The sequence below is a fragment of the Oncorhynchus gorbuscha genome, linkage group LG02, assembly GCF_021184085.1.
Source record: "Oncorhynchus gorbuscha isolate QuinsamMale2020 ecotype Even-year linkage group LG02, OgorEven_v1.0, whole genome shotgun sequence".
In the NCBI taxonomy this organism is placed as follows: Eukaryota; Metazoa; Chordata; class Actinopteri; order Salmoniformes; family Salmonidae; genus Oncorhynchus; species Oncorhynchus gorbuscha.
Window position 1 is genome coordinate 110070111 of NC_060174.1, and position 20057 is coordinate 110090167.

General features: G+C 41.8%; 1 protein-coding gene across 4 annotated transcripts in view; it reads right to left on the reverse strand.

The window, feature by feature from the left end:
• LOC124015538 (cell adhesion molecule 2-like) overlaps window positions 1-20057 on the reverse strand; it is a 946327-nt gene that overhangs the window by 245083 nt on the left and 681187 nt on the right. The window lies entirely within an intron of this gene.

Sequence of the window (20057 nt, forward strand, 5' to 3'; positions counted from 1 at the left end):
GTACAACACTGATGTAGGCATGATTCTCTGCACCAACTGACTGACTAACACAATCAGAGAATATCCAAACACAATAACTAGAATTTTCTTTGACAGCGTTGCTTATTCCATTTCTATTTATATCTATAAGACATTTAAAAAAACTGACTGATGTCTGTGTACTATATATATATTGCCTTTGTTATTTTGTTCCCACTGTTCTACCTGTTTCTCTCTGTTCTACCTGTTTCTCTCTGTTTCTCTCTGTTCTACCTGTTTCTCTCCCTGTTTTTCTCTCTGTTCTCTCTGCTCTCTGTTTCTCTCTCTGTTCTCTCTGTTTCTCTCTGTTCTCTCTGTTCCTCTGTTTCTCTCTCTGTTCTACCTGTTTCTCTCTCTGTTTCTCTCTCTGTTCTCTCTGATTCTCTGTTTCTCTCTCTGTTCTCTCTGTTCCTCTCTCTGTTCTCTCTGTTCCTCTCTCTGTTCTCTCTGTTTCTCTCTGTTCTCTCTGTTCTCTCTGTTCTCTCTGTTTCTCTCTGTTTCTCTCTCTGTTCTCTCTGATTCTCTGTTTCTCTCTCTGTTCTCTCTGTTCCTCTCTCTGTTCTCTCTGTTCCTCTCTCTGTTCTCTCTGTTTCTCTCTGTTCTCTCTGTTCTCTCTGTTCTCTCTGTTTCTCTCTGTTTCTCTCTCTGTTCTCTCTCTGTCTCTCTGTTTCTCTCTCTGTTCTCTCTCTGTTCTCTCTGTTTCTCTCTGTTCTCTCTGTTCTCTCTGTTCTCTCTGTTGTCTCTCTGTTCTCTCTCTGTTCTCTCTCTGTCTCTCTGTTTCTCTCTCTGTTCTCTCTCTGTCTCTCTGTTCTCTCTCTGTTCTCTCTCTGTTCTCTCTCTGTTCTCTCTGTTCTCTCCCTGTTTCTCTCTGTGTGCCTCTGGCTCCACAAAAAAAGTGAGACCTGGATGATGTCTCATCTAAAGGATTTTGTAAACACTCCTAAGCTCCTCTCTACTCTTCACTCCCTCACAGACCACCAGGAACACACACACACACACACACACACACACACACACACACACACACACACACACACACACACACACACACACACACACACACACACACACACACACACACACACACACACACACACACACACACAGTCTCAATCCCACACATATGCACAGTCATTCTCAGTGTGTGTGTGTGTGTGTGTGTGTGTGTGTGTGTGTGTGTGTGTGTGTGTGTGTGTGTGTGTGTGTGTGTGTGTGTGTGTGTGTGTGTGTGTGTGTGTGTGTGTGTGTGTGTGTGTGTGTGTGTGTGTGTGTGTTCCTGGTGGTCTGTGAGGGAGTGAAGAGTAGAGAGGAGCTTAGGAGTGTTTACAAAATCCTTATGTCCTTATGTCATAAGGTGAATGCACCAATTTGTAAGTCGCTCTGGATAAGAGCGTCTGCTAAATGACTTAAATGTAAATGTAAATATACATTTACATTTACATATGACAGACCAGCTAGATCTACTGTCTTTATTATATTATGACAGACCAGCTAGATCTACTGTCTCTATTGTATTATGACAGACCAGCTAGATCTACTGTCTTTATTATATTATGACAGACCAGCTAGATCTACTGTCTCTATTATATTATGACAGACCAGCTAGATCTACTGTCTCTATTATATTATGACAGACCAGCTAGATCTACTGTCTCTATTATATTATGACAGACCAATTAGATCTACTGTCTCTATTATATTATGACAGACCTGTTAGATCTACTGTCTCTATTATAATATGACAGACCAGCTAGATCTACTGTCTCTATTATATTATGACAGACCAGCTAGATCTACTGTCTCTATTATAATATGACATACCAGCTAGATCTACTGTCTTTATCATAATATGACAGACCAGCTAGATCTACTGTCTCTATTATAATATGACAGACCAGCTAGATCTACTGTCTCTATTATATTATGACAGACCAGCTAGATCTACTGTCTCTATTATAATATGACAGACCAGCTAGATCTACTGTCTCTATTATATTATGACAGACCTGTTAGATCTACTGTCTCTATTATAATATGACAGACCAGCTAGATCTACTGTCTCTATTATATTATGACAGACCAGCTAGATCTACTGTCTCTATTATCATATGACAGACCAGCTAGATCTACTGTCTCTATTATAAGATGACAGACCAGCTAGATCTACTGTCTCTATCATAATATGACAGACCAGCTAGATCTACTGTCTCTATTATAATATGACAGACCAGCTAGATCTACTGTCTCTATTATAATATGACAGACCAGCTAGATCTACTGTCTCTATTATATTATGACAGACCAGCTAGATCTACTGTCTCTATTATAATATGACAGATCAGATAGATCTACTGTCTCTATTATATTATGACAGACCAGCTAGATCTACTGTCTCTATTATATTATGACAGACCAGCTAGATCTACTGTCTTTATTATATTATGACAGACCAGCTAGATCTACTGTCTCTATTATATTATGACAGACCAGCTAGATCTACTGTCTCTATTGTATTATGACAGACCAGCTAGATCTACTGTCTTTATTATATTATGACAGACCAGCTAGATCTACTGTCTCTATTATATTATGACAGACCAGCTAGATCTACTGTCTCTATTATATTATGACAGACCAGCTAGATCTACTGTCTCTATTATATTATGACAGACCAGTTAGATCTACTGTCTCTATTATATTATGACAGACCAGTTAGATCTACTGTCTCTATTATAATATGACAGACCAGCTAGATCTACTGTCTCTATTATATTATGACAGACCAGCTAGATCTACTGTCTTTATTATATTATGACAGACCAGCTAGATCTACTGTCTCTATTATATTATTACAGACCAGCTAAATCTACTGTCTCTATTATATTATGACAGACCAGCTAGATCTACTGTCTCTATTATATTATGACAGACCAGCTAGATCTACTGTCTCTATTATAATATGACAGACCAGCTAGATCTACTGTCTCTATTATATTATGACAGACCAGCTAGATCTACTGTCTCTACTATATTATGACAGACCAGCTAGATCTACTGTCTCTATTATATTATGACAGACCAGCTAGATCTACTGTCTTTATTATATTATGACAGACCAGCTAGATCTACTGTCTCTATTATATTATGACAGACCAGCTAGATCTACTGTCTCTATTATATTATGACATTTCAGCTAGATCTACTGTCTCTATTGTATTATGACAGACCAGCTAGATCTACTGTCTTTATTATATTATGACAGACCAGCTAGATCTACTGTCTCTATTATATTATGACAGACCAGCTAGATCTACTGTCTCTATTATATTATGACAGACCAGCTCGATCTACTGTCTCTATTATATTATGACAGACCAGCTAGATCTAGTGTCTCTATTATATAATTTCAGACCAGCTAGATCTACTGTCTTTATTATATTATGACAGACCAGCTAGATCTACTGTCTCTATTATATTATGACAGACCAGCTCGATCTACTGTCTCTATTATATTATGACAGACCAGCTAGATCTAGTGTCTCTATTATATTATGACAGACCAGCTAGATCTACTGTCTTTATTATATTATGACATTTCAGCTAGATCTACTGTCTCTATTGTATTATGACAGACCAGCTAGATCTACTGTCTTTATTATATTATGACAGACCAGCTAGATCTACTGTCTCTATTATATTATGACAGACCAGCTAGATCTACTGTCTCTATTATATTATGACAGACCAGCTAGATCTACTGTCTCTATTATATTATGACAGACCAGTTAGATCTACTGTCTCTATTATATTATGACAGACCTGTTAGATCTACTGTCTCTATTATAATATGACAGACCAGCTAGATCTACTGTCTCTATTATATTATGACAGACCAGCTAGATCTACTGTCTTTATTATATTATGACAGACCAGCTAGATCTACTGTCTCTATTATATTATTACAGACCAGCTAAATCTACTGTCTCTATTATATTATGACAGACCAGCTAGATCTACTGTCTCTATTATATTATGACAGACCAGCTAGATCTACTGTCTCTATTATAATATGACAGACCAGCTAGATCTACTGTCTCTATTATATTATGACAGACCTGTTAGATCTACTGTCTCTATTATAATATGACAGACCAGCTAGATCTACTGTCTCTATTATATTATGACAGACCAGCTCGATCTACTGTCTCTATTATATTATGACAGACCAGCTAGATCTAGTGTCTCTATTATATCATTTCAGACCAGCTAGATCTACTGTCTTTATTATATTATGACAGACCAGCTAGATCTACTGTCTCTATTATATTATGACAGACCAGCTCGATCTACTGTCTCTATTATATTATGACAGACCAGCTAGATCTAGTGTCTCTATTATATTATGACAGACCAGATAGATCTACTGTCTCTATTATAATATGACAGACCAGCTAGATCTACTGTCTCTATTATATTATGACAGACCTGTTAGATCTACTGTCTCTATTATAATATGACAGACCAGCTAGATCTACTGTCTCTATTATATTATGACAGACCAGCTCGATCTACTGTCTCTATTATATTATGACAGACCAGCTAGATCTAGTGTCTCTATTATATCATTTCAGACCAGCTAGATCTACTGTCTTTATTATATTATGACAGACCAGCTAGATCTACTGTCTCTATTATATTATGACAGACCAGCTCGATCTACTGTCTCTATTATATTATGACAGACCAGCTAGATCTAGTGTCTCTATTATATTATGACAGACCAGATAGATCTACTGTCTCTATTATAATATGACAGACCAGCTAGATCTACTGTCTCTATTATATTATGACAGACCAGTTAGATCTACTGTCTCTATTATATTATGACAGACCTGTTAGATCTACTGTCTCTATTATAATATGACAGACCAGCTAGATCTACTGTCTCTATTATATTATGACAGACCAGCTAGATCTACTGTCTTTATTATATTATGACAGACCAGCTAGATCTACTGTCTCTATTATATTATTACAGACCAGCTAAATCTACTGTCTCTATTATATTATGACAGACCAGCTAGATCTACTGTCTCTATTATATTATGACAGACCAGCTAGATCTACTGTCTCTATTATAATATGACAGACCAGCTAGATCTACTGTCTCTATTATATTATGACAGACCTGTTAGATCTACTGTCTCTATTATAATATGACAGACCAGCTAGATCTACTGTCTCTATTATATTATGACAGACCAGCTCGATCTACTGTCTCTATTATATTATGACAGACCAGCTAGATCTAGTGTCTCTATTATATCATTTCAGACCAGCTAGATCTACTGTCTTTATTATATTATGACAGACCAGCTAGATCTACTGTCTCTATTATATTATGACAGACCAGCTCGATCTACTGTCTCTATTATATTATGACAGACCAGCTAGATCTACTGTCTTTATTATATTACAACAGACCAGCTGTATCTACTGTCTTTATTATATTACAACAGACCAGCTGTATCTACTGTCTTTATTATATTACAACAGACCAGCTGTATCTACTGTCTTTATTATATTACAACAGACCAGCTGTATCTACTGTCTTTATTATATTACAACAGACCAGCTGTATCTACTGTCTCCATTTCACATTGGCCATTGTTGTGGGCCTGCCCTCCCCTCAACAGCCTCAAATAGGCTATTCCATGTGGGTTGGGGTGGGACGGCAAACACACACATCTCACATTTCATGCCATTACATGTTTATATATTGCTTCTAAAATAAAATAAAAATCACAAATAATATTTTATATTATTAATATCAAACAAGGGCATTAGCATGATAAGACCTTACCAGTCCAAAACGATGTCCTGTCCCGTTCAAAAAATATTCCTCCACAATCGCTAAATGAATCGTCCTACAACAATCTCTGTCTCACCTTCCTAATCAATTTATTCTAAAGTTGTGTGTACATCTGTATATCTAGACTTAGATTTAGCTTTCCCTGACTTAGTCGCCATAATGATTGATATATAAACAGCTGAATCTGCACGTTTACCAAACAATGTAGTGCGTAATATGTGTTTCTCCTTCCAGTATGAAACTTCAATAGCGCATGACTCTCTTTACGCTGGAGCTTACTACATGGGTTGGTCTTGCAACACATAAACATGGCCTATTGCCGTTTAGCTCAGCTCATTGGCTATGTACCCAGCTAGATTTCAAGACGATCAGTGGTCATTGGGTTAAAAGACAGTCAATCAACGAAACAGCGGGCAGATCATTGGTGCACAATGATGTCATGACTTGTTGTCTTCATATCGGTTTTCTTTAAGTCAATACGTCCCACGAAATGACCCATCAGGTTTGATTGTGGGATAGGGGGCACCATTTTCACTTTTGGATAAATATCGTGCCCAATTTCAACTTCCTGCTACTCATGCCAAGAATAAGATATGCATATTATTAGTAGATTTGGATAGAAAACACTGACATTTCTAAAACAGTTTGAATCATGTCTGTAAGTATAACAGAACTTGTGTAGCAGAACTTATGTAGCAGGCAAAACCCAGAGGACTAACCGTTCAGAATATATATTTTTTTAGGTCTCTGTCTGTTCAGTGGTCTTTGTCTGTTGGTTGAGGTTATTATTTTGTGCAATGAAGAAGTAGGCCATCTAGGAACTGGGTAACACTGTTAAGAGTTGCGCAAGACATTGTCTTCCTGTATTGAACACAGACCCGTCTATAATTTGATCGATTATTAACGTTTAAAAATACCTAAAGTCGTATTACAAAAGTAGTTAGAAATATTTTGGCAAAGTTTATAGGCAACTTTTGAAATATTTTGTAGTGACGTTGCGTTTTTTGGAAGCTGTAGGGGTGGAGACCGACAAAATGTCTCACAATTTTTTTGAGTACTACAGAGCACGCAACAGCCCCGTGTCCGTGAAACACAGCCCCGAAAAATTATAAAGGACCTGGGAATTTGTGTCACTAGAACTTCTCAAATAGTAGTTCAGTACTGCTGGTATAAACCATGTCTCTACTACTGTGTGTCAAACATGTAGCGCAAACATTATACTAATGTATGTGTTCAAGTGACTGATTGATCCTTACTATCAGTATCTGCAAAATCCGGCAGCTCAGAACCTTGTTTTGAGAATGAAGGGATATCTCCGTTTTCAAGGTCTCAGCTTGGAGAGAAGAAGCCTCGTGAGGTGTTGGTCTGTCACATGTTATGAACCAAAACGATAATGATGAATTAATTACGCACAATAATTATTCATTACGATGAATAAGCTAAATCATGCTTATGTTTTGCGTCTGTAAGCAATATACATATACATATATACTATATATATATATTAGTAATAAATAATAATAAATCATATTATAATAGATCTAACGGAACTGCCCCGATAGAGCTCCAGACAGACCTGTACTATATGGTGCATGTTTGTTGGAACCTCTGTCAATAAACAACTCATTTAAGATTGACTTTGAGTGTCTCGTGTTGAATTTCCAGGACAACAGTATAAACCATGTCTCTGCTACTCAGCATGCTGTGATTTTTTTTTCATTTCAACGTTTAGAAATGTACTGCGTCTTGAAAGCCTCCCTCTCTTCTATCTCTTCCCTCGCTCCATACATCATCTCACTCACTCTGCCACAATGAAATATATTGAGAGAGAGAGAGAGAGAGAGAGAGAGAGAGAGAGAGAGAGAGAGAGAGAGAGAGAGAGAGAGAGAGAGAGAGAGAGAGAGAGAGAGAGAGAGAGAGAGAGAGAGAGAGAGAGAGAGAGAGAGAGAAAAGTTGTGTGAGGCATATAATGTTTCTGAATAAAGACATTGAGCGGATTAAACCAGAGAGCTGGGAGCAGAGGGAGAGGGAGAGAAGAGAGGGGGAACTGAGATTATATTCAAAGGTCACACAGATTTACAGGCAAGGAGAATGGTTCCTAGGAGGAAAGAAAATAATGTGACACAGTGATAAAACGGTCACATTCTGGTGGTGTGTGTGTTGTAAATTGAGTTCAGCAGCTTTCACAATAGGGATCACACAGGGATTTTATGGGACAGCTTTTTACACAGCTTTTCATTTCAGACAAAGAAAACACTTTTACCCCCCCATTCTGGATTCTGTCTGACATCAAATCTGTTTTATATCCTATTTGATATATTGCTATGTCTTAACCAGGTAAGATGGCACTGAACACATTCTCTTTTATACCAACAGTCTAGGGAGTTGCAAAATAGAGGAGGAGAGGAGAGGAGAGGAGAGGAGAGGAGAGGAGAGGAGAGGAGAGGAGAGGAGAGGAGAGGAGAGGAGAGGAGAGGAGAGGAGAGGAGAGGAGAGGAGAGGAGAGGAGAGGAGAGGAGAGGAGAGGAGAGGAGAGGAGAGGAGAGGAGAGGGGTTATTGTGTCTAGATTGATGAGGCGAAAAATAATTTAAGCCATTTTAGAATTAGGCGTACCAAAATTTGGAAAAAGTCAAGGGATCTGGATACTTTCCGAAGGCACTGTATCTGACCAAATTATGAAAGACAAGAATTGTAATTTTAAATTCCGTAAAGTAAGTGTGGAAGAGGTAAAAAAAAATTGTCTATCAACAATGACAACTTGGATGAAAAAAAACAGAGGAAAATAGCAGACGATATTGCCACTCCTATTTGACATCTTCAAATGAGCCTACTAGAGAGTGTGTTGCCCTCAGGCTTGGAGGGAAGCTAATGTCATTCCGCTACCAAGAAATATTAAAGTCCCTGACTCAAATAGCCGACCAATCAGCCTGTTACCAACCCTTAGTAAATTGTGTTTGACCAGATACATTGCTATTTTACTGTAATAAACACCAGGAAGAGTAGCTGCTTCCTTGACAGGAACTAATGGGGATCCATAATAAACCCCAAGAAGAGTAGCTGCTGCCTTGACAGGAACTAATGGGGATCCATAATAAACCCCAGGAAGAGTAGCTGCTGCTATGGTCAAGGACCATATCACCTCCACCCTACCTGACACCCTAGACCCACTCCAATTTGCTTACCGCCCAAATAGGTCCACAGATGATGCAATCTCAACCACACTGCACACTGCCCTAACCCATCTGGACAAGAGGAATACCTATGTGAGAATGCTGTTCATCGACTACAGCTCGGCATTTAACACCATAGTACCCTCCAAACTCGTCATCAAGCCCTGGGTCTCGACCCCGCCCTGTGCAACTGGGTACTGGACTTCCTGACGGGCCGCCCCCAGGTGGTGAGGGTAGGCAACAACATCTCCTCCCCGCTGATCCTCAACACTGGGTCCCCACAAGGGTGCGTTCTGAGCCCTCTCCTGTACTCCCTGTTCACCCACGACTGCGTGGCCACGCACGCCTCCAACTCAACCATCAAGTTTGCGGACGACACAACAGTGGAAGGCTTGATTACCAACAACGACGAGACGGCCTACAGGGAGGAAGTGAGGGCCCTCGGAGTGTGGTGTCAGGAAAATAACCTCACACTCAACGTCAACAAAACTAAGGAGATGATTGTGGACTTCAGGAAACAGCAGAGGGAACACCCCCCTATCCACATCGATGGAACAGTAGTGGAGAGGGTAGCAAGTTTAAGTTCCTCGGCATACACATAACAGACAAACTGAATTGGTCCACTCACACTGACAGCGTCGTGAAGAAGGCGCAACAGCGCCTGTTCAACCTCAGGAGGCTGAAGAAATATTTCTTGTCACCAAAAGCACTCACAAACTTCTACAGATGCACAATCGAGAGCATCCTGTCGGGCTGTATCACCGCCTGGTACGGCAACTGCTCCGCCCACAACCGTAAGGCTCTCCAGAGGGTAGTGAGGTCTGCACAACGCATCACCAGGGGCAAACTACCTGCCCACCAGGACACCTCCACAGCCGATGTCACAGGAAGGCCATAAAGATCATCAAGGACAATAACCACCCGAGCCACTGCCTGTTCACCCCGCTATCATCCAGAAGGCGAGGTCAGTATAGGTGCATCAAAGCAGGGACCAAGAGACTGAAAAACAGCTTCTATCTCAAGGCCATCAGACTGTTAACTTCTTCGATATAGGGGGCGCTCTTTTAATTTTTGGATGAAAAACGTTCCTGTTTTAAACAAGATATTTTTCCACGAAAAGATGCTCGACTATGCATATAATTGACAGCTTTGGAAAGAAAACACTCTGACGTTTCCAAAACTGTAAAGATGAGTGAGTGCCACAGAACTGATGTTACAGAAAAAACCCAGATAAAAATACAATCAGGAAGTGCCGCATTTTTTGAAACCGCCTCATGGCAATGAGTCCTTATATGGCTGTGGAGGAGCTAGGCGTCAGCTTACCTTTTCCACGTTTTCCCCAAGGTGTCTGCAGCATTGTGACGTATTTGTAGGCATATCATTGGAAGATTGACCCTAAGAGACTACATTTACCAGGTGGTCGCTTTGTGTCCTCCGTTGCAATTATTGCGTAATCTCCAGCTGCAAGTACTTTTCCGTTTGCTACTGAGGAGAAACTCAACTGCCACGAAGGATTTATCATCGAATAGATATGTGAAAAACACCTTGAGGATGATTCTAAACAGCGTTTGCCATGTTTCTGTCGATATTATGGAGTTAATTTGGTTAAGTTAGTTTTTTTTTTCTTAGCGAAAAGTCATGAACAAAACGGAGCGATTTCTCCTACACAAATAATATTTTGGGAAAAAATGAACATTTGCTATCGAACTGAGAGTCTCCTCATTGAAAACATCCAAAGTTCTTTGCTCTGTAAAGCTCCGCCTTATCTCAGCTCACTGGTCACCAAAGCAACACCCACCGTAGCACGCGCTCCAGCAGGTATATCTCACTGGTCACCCCCAAAGCCAACTCCCCCTTTGGCCACCTTTCCTTCCAGTTCTCTGCTGTCAATGACTGGAACGAACTGCAAAAATCACTGAAGCTGAAGACTTATATCTCCCTCATTAACTTTAAGCATCAGCTGTCATTTGCACACACTGTATATAGATTTTTCTATTGTGTTATTGACTGTATGTTTTGTTTATTCCATGTTTAACTTTGTGTTGTTGTTTGTGTCACACTACTTTGCTTTATCAAACTATGGGATTCCCAATCACATGATACAGTCTGGATTCGAACCAGGGACTGTAGTAACACCGCTTGCACTGAGATGCAGTGCCTTAGACCGCTGCGTCACTCGGGAACCCTAAAGTGCCACTTAATGATTAATTTACTGTCCCTCATTTCAATATGGTGAAACTATTACTTCATAATATTTTTGGCAAAAGAGACAATGAGCATCTACCTGAGTAAAAGGGGCGACAGGTAGCCTAGTGGTTAGAGTGTAGAGGGGTCAGGTAGCCTAGTGGTTAGAGTGTAGAGGAGGCAGGGTAACCTAGTGGTTACAGTGTAGAGGGGCAGGTAGTCTAGTGGTTAGAGTGTAGGGGCGGCAGGTAGCCTAGTGGTTAGAGTGTAGGGGGGCAGGTAGCCTAGTGGTTAGAGTGTAGAGGCGGCAGGTAGCCTAGTGGTTAGAGTGTAGAGGAGGCAGGTAGCCTAGTGGTTAGAGTGTAGAGGGGCAGGTAGCCTAGTGGTTAGAGTGTAGGGGGGGCAGGTAGCCTAGTGGTTACAGTGTAGGGGCGAAAGGTAGGCGGCAGGTAGCCTAGTGGTTAGAGTGTAGAGGCGGCAGGTAGAAATGGAAGACATACAAGACCACTGATAATCTCCCTCGATCTGGGGCTCCACGCAAGATCTCACCCCATGGGGTCAAAATGATCACAAGAACGGTGAGCAAAAATCCCAGAACCACACTGGGGGACCTAATGAATGACCTGCAGAGAGCTGAGACCAAAGTAACAAAGCCTACCTGAAGTTTGCTAGAGAGCATTTGGATGATCCAGAAGAAGATTGGGAGAATGTCATATGGTCAGATGAAACAAAAATATAACTTTTTGGTAAAAACTCAACTCGTCGTGTTTGGAGGACAAAGAATGCTGAGTTGCATCCAAAGAACACCATACCTACTGTGAAGCATGGGGGTGGAAACATCATGCTTTGGGGCTTTTTTTCTGCAAAGGGACCAGGACGACTGATCCGTGTAAAGGAAAGAATGAATGAGGCCATGTATCGTGAGATTTTGAGTGAAAACCTCCTTCCATCAGCAAGGGCATTGAAGATGAAACGTGGCTGGGTCTTTCAGAATGACAATGATCCCAAACACACCGCCCGGGCAACGAAGGAGTGACTTCGTAAGAAGCATTTCAAGGTCCTGAAGTGGCCTAGCCAGTCTCCAGATCTCAACCCCATAGAAAATCTTTGGAGGGAGTTGAAAGTCCGTGTTGCCCAGCAAGAGCCCCAAAACATCACTGCTCTAGAGGAGATCTGCATGGAGGAATGGGCCAAATTACCAGCAACAGTGTGTGAAAACCTTGTGAAGACTTACAGAAAATGTTTGACCTCTGTCATTGCCAACAAAGGGTATATAACAAAGTATTGAGATAAACTTTTGTTATTGACCAAATAATTATTTTCCACCATAATTTGCAAATAAATTCATTAAAAATCCTACAATGTGATTTTCTGGATTTTTTTCTTCTAATTTTGTCTATCATAGTTGAAGTGTACCTACCTCATCTTTTTTAAGTGGGAGAACTTGCACAATTGGTGGCTGACTAAATACGTTTTTGCCCCACTGTATATCTATCTATCTATCTATCTATCTATCTATCTATCTATCTATCTATCGATCTATATATATATATATACCTATACCTCTTTATATCTCTATCTCTCCATATCTCTATCACCTGACCTTAGAGATCCTTCTATTTCTCTATTTGGTTAGGTCAGTGTGTGATTAGGATGGGCATTCTAGTTTTTTGTTTCGATGTTGGCCTGGTATGGTTCCCAATCAAAGGCAGCAGGTGTCTATCGTTGTCTCTTATTGGGGATCATGTTTAGGCAGCCTTTTCCCACCTGAACGCGCTTTTGGATTTGTTTACCAAACGCCCTAGCAAAAGAAGGTATTTGGACATAACTAATGGACATTATCAAACAAATCAAACATTTATTGTGGAACTGGGATTCCTGGGAGTGCATTCTGATGAAGAACATCAAAGGTAAGTGAATATTTAAAATGCTATTTCTGAGTAATTTTGACTACCCAATATGGCGGGTATCTTTTTGGCTGCTTTGTTGTCTAAAGGCTGTACTCAGATTATTGCATGGTTTGCTTTCTCCGTAAAGTTTTTTTGAAATCTGACACAGTGGTTGCATTAAATTATACCGGATCCAGGATGGGTGGTTCAGAGAGGTTAAGGAGAAGTTTATCTAAAGTTTGTATGTATAATAGTCATATCTTTATCAATGTTTATTATGAGTATTTCTGTATATTGATGTGGCTCTCTGCAATATCATTTTTTAGAACTACTGAACATACCGCGACAACGTAAACTCAGATCGTTTTTATATAAATATGAACTTTATCAAACTTTATCAAAGTTTAGTGATTAATTTGATCTCCATTTCTGCTTTTTGTGACTCCTCTCTTCGGCTGGAAAAAATGGCTGTGTTTTTCTGTGACTTGGTGGTGACCAGGTAACATAATCGTTTGTGGTGCTTTCACTGTAAATCCTTTTGAAATAAGAAACTGTGTCTGGATTAACGAGACTTTTATCTTTAAAATGGTGTGAAATACTTGTATGCTTGAGGAATGTTCAGCTAGCCCAGTCCTAGACATTTTAAGAAACAAGGTTCATTAAATAAATAATTTGCTAGTAACAGATGACATTCACATTCATATGCTGACAATCTCTGTAACTCACTTAGATAATACCTTTGATGATACAGTGGTAGCAATACATGGTTATAACATCTACAGAAAAGACAGAAATACCAAAGGTGGAGGTGTTGCTGTTTATATTCAGAACCAAATTCCTGTAAAGTTTAGAGACGATCTAATGTTAAATACTGTTGAAGTAATATGGCTACAGGTTCATCTGCCTCACCTGAAGCCCATTCTGGTGTGAAGCTGCTATAGACAACCAAGTGCCAACAGACAGTATCTGGATAACATGTGTGAAATGCTTGATAATGTATGTGATATCATGCATCATACATCTGGGTGATTTAAATATGTACTGGCTTTCATCAAGCTGCCCACTCAAGAAAAAATGTCAATCTGTAACCGGTGCCTGCAACCTGGTTCAGGTTATCAGTCCACTTATCAGGGTAGTTACAAACAGCACAGGAATGAAATTAAATTAAATTAAATCACATATTGATCACATCTTTACTAATGCTGCAGACATTTGCTTGAAATCAGTATCCAGATCAATCAGATGTAGTGATCACAATATAGTAGCTAATCTATAATCTATATTTATAAAGTACAAGAGGACATACAATACTTTTTGTAGTGATTCCATTGGTGTAAAGGATATTTGTTGGCCTGTGGTGTGTAATGAGGAGCAACCAGACGCTGCTGGTCTGTGGTGTGTAATGAGGAGCAACCAGACGCTGCTGGTCTGTGGTGTGTAATGAGGAGCAACCAGACGCTGCTGGTCTGTGGTGTGTAATGAGGAGCAACCAGACGCTGCTGGTCTGTGGTGTGTAATGAGGAGAAACCAGACGCTGCTGGTCTGTGGTGTGTAATGAGGAGCAACCAGACGCTGCTGGTCTGTGGTGTGTAATGAGGAGCAACCAGACGCTGCTGGTCTGTGGTGTGTAATGAGGAGCAACCAGACGCTGCTGGTCTGTGGTGTGTAATGAGGAGCAACCAGACGCTGCTGGTCTGTGGTGTGTAATGAGGAGCAACCAGACGCTGCTGGTCTGTGGTGTGTAATGAGGAGCAACCAGACGCTGCTGGTCTGTGGTGTGTCATGAGGAGCAACCAGACGCTGCTGGTCTGTGATGTGTAATGAGGAGAAACCCGACGCTGCTGGTCTGTGGTGTGTAATGAGGAGCAACCAGATGCTGCTGGTCTGTGGTGTGTAATGAGGAGCAACCAGACGCTGCTGGTCTGTGGTGTGTCATGAGGAGCAACCAGACGCTGCTGGTCTGTGATGTGTAATGAGGAGAAACCCGACGCTGCTGGTCTGTGGTGTGTAATGAGGAGCAACCAGACGCTGCTGGTCTGTGGTGTGTAATGAGGAGCAACCAGACGCTGCTGGTCTGTGGTGTGTAACGAGGAGCAACCAGACGCTGCTGGTCTGTGGTGTGTAATGAGGAGCAACCAGACACTGCTGGTCTGTGGTGTGTAATGAGGAGCAACCAGACGCTGCTGGTCTGTGGTGTGTAATGAGGAGAAACCAGACGCTGCTGGTCTGTGGTGTGTAATGAGGAGAAACCAGACGCTGCTGGTCTGTGATGTGTAATGAGGAGCAACCAGACGCTGCTGTTCTGTGGTGTGTAATGAGGAGCCAGACGCTGCTGGTCTGTGGTGTGTAATGAGGAGCAACCAGATGCTGCTGGTCTGTGGTGTGTCATGAGGAGCAACCAGACGCTGCTGGTCTGTGATGTGTAATGAGGAGAAACCGGACGCTGCTGGTCTGTGGTGTGTAATGAGGAGCAACCAGATGCTGCTGGTCTGTGGTGTGTAATGAGGAGCAACCAGACGCTGCTGGTCTGTGGTGTGTCATGAGGAGCAACCAGACGCTGCTGGTCTGTGATGTGTAATGAGGAGAAACCCGACGCTGCTGGTCTGTGGTGTGTAATGAGGAGCAACCAGACGCTGCTGGTCTGTGGTGTGTAATGAGGAGCAACCAGACGCTGCTGGTCTGTGGTGTGTAACGAGGAGCAACCAGACGCTGCTGGTCTGTGGTGTGTAATGAGGAACAACCAGACGCTGCTGGTCTGTGGTGTAATGAGGAGCAACCAGACGCTGCTGGTCTGTGGTGTGTAATGAGGAGAAACCAGACGCTGCTGGTCTGTGGTGTGTAATGAGGAGAAACCAGACGCTGCTGGTCTGTGGTGTGTAATGAGGAGAAACCAGACGCTGCTGGTCTGTGGTGTGTAATGAGGAGCAACCAGACGCTGCTGGTCTGTGGTGTGTAATGAGGAGCCAGACGCTGCTGGTCTGTGGTGTGTAATGAGGAGCAACCAGACACTGCTGGTCTGTGGTGTTTAATGAGGAGCCAGACGCTGTACCTGACACGTTTATGAAATGGCTGATTCTAGTTTCTAATAACCATTAAGATGCTCTGAGATACAAATAATATTATTGCCGAAGTCTTTCTCCTTGTCGACGTCACCGGCCTTCTAGCCATCGCTGATCCATTCTCCATTGGTTTTGTCTTGTCTACCATCACACCTGGTTCCAATCTCATCCATTACATGTTGTGTATTTAACCCTCTGTTTCATGTCCTTGAATGTTTGTTGTATGTAGGTTTGATATTTTATATTTTATGTTTTTATTTTTTTGTATACTTTGGATTTTATTTTATTTTAATTATTTTTTTTTATTTTTTTTTATTTATTGAATCTGTTTTTACCAAGTTCATTCCTGTGCCTGACTTCCCTGCCACCAGCACGCACCGCATTACAATTATAACGTACATATACAGTCAGAAGTTTACATGCACCACAGCCAAAGACATTGAAACTCAGTTTTTCACAATTCCTGACATTTACTCCTAGTAACATTTCCCTGTTTTAGGTCAGTTAGGATCAACCACTATTATTTAAGAACGTGAAATGTCAGAATCATAGTAGAGAGAATGATTTATTTCAGCTTTTATTTCTTTCATCACATTCCCAGTGGGGCAGAAGTTTACATACTCAATTAGCATTTGGTAGCATTGCCTTTAAACTGTTTATCTTGGGTCAAACGTTGCGGGTAACCTTCCACAACCATCACACATTAAATTGGGTGAATTATGGCCCATTCCTCCTGACAGAGCTGGTGTAACTGAGTCAGGTTTGTGGGCCTCCTTGTTCGCACATGATTTTTCAGTTCTGCCCACACATTTTCTATGGGATTGAGGTCAGGGCTTTGTGATGGCCACTCCAATACCTTGACTTTGTTGTCCTCAAGCCATTTTGCCATAACTTTGGAAGTATACTTGGGGTCATTGTCCATTTGGAAGACCCATTTGCAACCAAGCTTTAACTTCCTGACTGATGTCTTGAGATGCTGTTTCAATATATCCAAATAATTTTCCTACCTCATGATGCCATCTATTTTGTGAAGTGCACCAGTCCCTCCTGCAGCAAAGCAACCCCACAACATGAACCCCACAACATGATGCTGCCACCCCCACAACATGATGCTGCCACCCCCACAACATGATGCTGCCACCCCCCAACATGATGCTGCCACCCCCGTGCTTCACGGTTGGGATGGTGTTCATTGGCTTGCAAGCCTCCTCTTTTTTCCTCCAAACATAACGATTGTCATTATGGCCATTTCCCCAAAAGTATGATCTTTGTCCCCATGTGCAGTTGCAAACCGTAGTCTGGCTTTTTGATGGTGGTTTTGGAGCAGTGTCTTCTTCTTTGCTGAGCGGCCTTTCAGGTTATGTTGATATAGGACTCATTTTACTGTGGATATAGATACTTTTGTACCTGGATCCTCCAGCATCTTCACAAGGTCCTTTGCTGTTGTTCTGGGATTGATTTGCACTTTTCGCACCAAAGTACATTCATCTCTAGGAGACAGAATGAATCTCCTTCCTGAGCGGTATGACGGCTACATAGTCCCATGGTGTTTATACTTGCATACTATTGTTTGTATAGATGAATGTGGTACCTTCAGGCATTTGGAAATTGCTCCCAAGGATGAACCAGATTTGTGGAGGTCTACAATTTTTTTCTAAGGTCTTGGCTGATTTCTTTTGATTTTCCCATGATGTCAAGCAAAGAGGTCCTGAGTTTGAAGGTAGGCCTTGAAATACATCCACAGGTACACCTCCAATTGACTCAAATGATGTCATTTAGCTGGTCAGAAGCATCTAAAGCCATGACATAATTTTCTGGAATTTTCCAAGCTGTTTAAAGGCCCAGTCAACTTAGGATATGTACACTTCTGACCCACTGGAATTGTGATACAGTGAAATATAAGTGAAATAATCTGTTGGTAAAATGACTTGTGTCATGCACAAAGTAGATGTCCTAACCGGCTTGCCAAAACCATAGATGGTTAACAATACATATTTGGAGTTGTTGAAAAACGAGTTTTAATGACTCCAACCTAAGTGTATGTAAACCTCCGACTTCAACTGTAAGTAACGTTAGCTAGCGAGCCAGCCAGCTAACATTAGCTAGCCAGCTAACACTATGATTTAACTTAAAGGTCCCCAAAGCACACACATCCCTGGGTCACTCGTCTTTTCAGTTCTCTGCAGCTGGCGATTGGAATGAGCTGCAACAAACACTCACACGGGACAGTTTTATCTCCATCTCTACATTCAAACACTTGTGGCTGCTTTGCGTGATGTATTGTTGTCTCTACCTTCTTGCCCTTTGCTGTTGTCTCTACCTTCTTGCCCTTTGCTGTTGTCTCTACCTTCTTGCCCTTTGCTGTTGTCTCTACCTTCTTGCCCTTTGCTGTTGTCTCTACCTTCTTGCCCTTTGCTGTTGTCTCTACCTTCTTGCCCTTTGCTGTTGTCTCTACCTTCTTGCCCTTTGCTGTTGTCTCTACCTTCTTGCCCTTTGCTGTTGTCTCTACCTTCTTGCCCTTTGCTGTTGTCTCTACCTTCTTGCCCTTTGCTGTTGTCTCTACCTTCTTGCCCTTTGCTGTTGTCTCTACCTTCTTGCCCTTTGCTGTTGTCTCTACCTTCTTGCCCTTTGCTGTTGTCTCTACCTTCTTGCCCTTTGCTGTTGTCTCTACCTTCTTGCCCTTTGCTGTTGTCTCTACCTTCTTGCCCTTTGCTGTTGTCTCTACCTTCTTGCCCTTTGCTGTTGTCTCTACCTTCTTGCCCTTTGCTGTTGTCTCTACCTTCTTGCCCTTTGCTGTTGTCTCTACCTTCTTGCCCTTTGCTGTTGTCTCTACCTTCTTGCCCTTTGCTGTTGTCTCTACCTTCTTGCCCTTTGCTGTTGTCTCTACCTAACTATTTTTGTACCGTATTTTTTGCTTCTATTTTTGTTGCTGCCATGTTGTGTTGCTGCCATGTTGTGTTGCTGCCATGTTGTGTTGCTGCCATGTTGTGTTGCTGCCATGTTGTGTTGCTGCCATGTTGTGTTGCTGCCATGTTGTGTTGCTGCCATGTTGTGTTGCTGCCATGTTGTGTTGCTGCCATGTTGTGTTGCTGCCATGTTGTGTTGCTGCCATGTTGTGTTGCTGCCATGTTGTGTTGCTGCCATGTTGTGTTGCTGCCATGTTGTGTTGCTGCCATGTTGTGTTGCTGCCATGTTGTGTTGCTGCCATGTTGTGTTGCTGCCATGTTGTGTTGCTGCCATGTTGTGTTGCTGCCATGTTGTGTTGCTGCCATGTTGTGTTGCTGCCATGTTGTGTTGCTGCCATGTTGTGTTGCTGCCATGTTGTGTTGCTGCCATGTTTGCTGTTGTTGCTGCCATGTTGTGTTGCTGCCATGTTGTGTTGCTGCCATGTTATAGTCGTGTGTTGCTGCCATGTTGTGTTGCTGCCATGTTATAGTCGTGTGTTGCTGCCACGTTATTGTCATGTGTTGCTGCCATGTTGTGTTGCTGCCATGTTATTGTCATGTGTTGCTGCCACGTTATTGTCATGTGTTGCTGCCATGTTGTGTTGCTGCCATGTTGTGTTGCTGCCATGTTATAGTCGTGTGTTGCTGCCACGTTATTGTCATGTGTTGCTGCCATGTTGTGTTGCTGCCATGTTATAGTCGTGTGTTGCTGCCACGTTATTGTCATGTGTTGCTGCCATGTTGTGTTGCTGCCATGTTATTGTCATGTGTTGCTGCCACGTTATTGTCATGTGTTGCTGCCATGTTGTGCCATTAAACCCCTTCAACTCATCCAGAACGCTGCAGCCCGTCTGGTGTTCAACCTTCCCAAGTTCTCTCACGTCACCCCGCTCCTCCGCTCTCTCCACTGGCTTCCAGT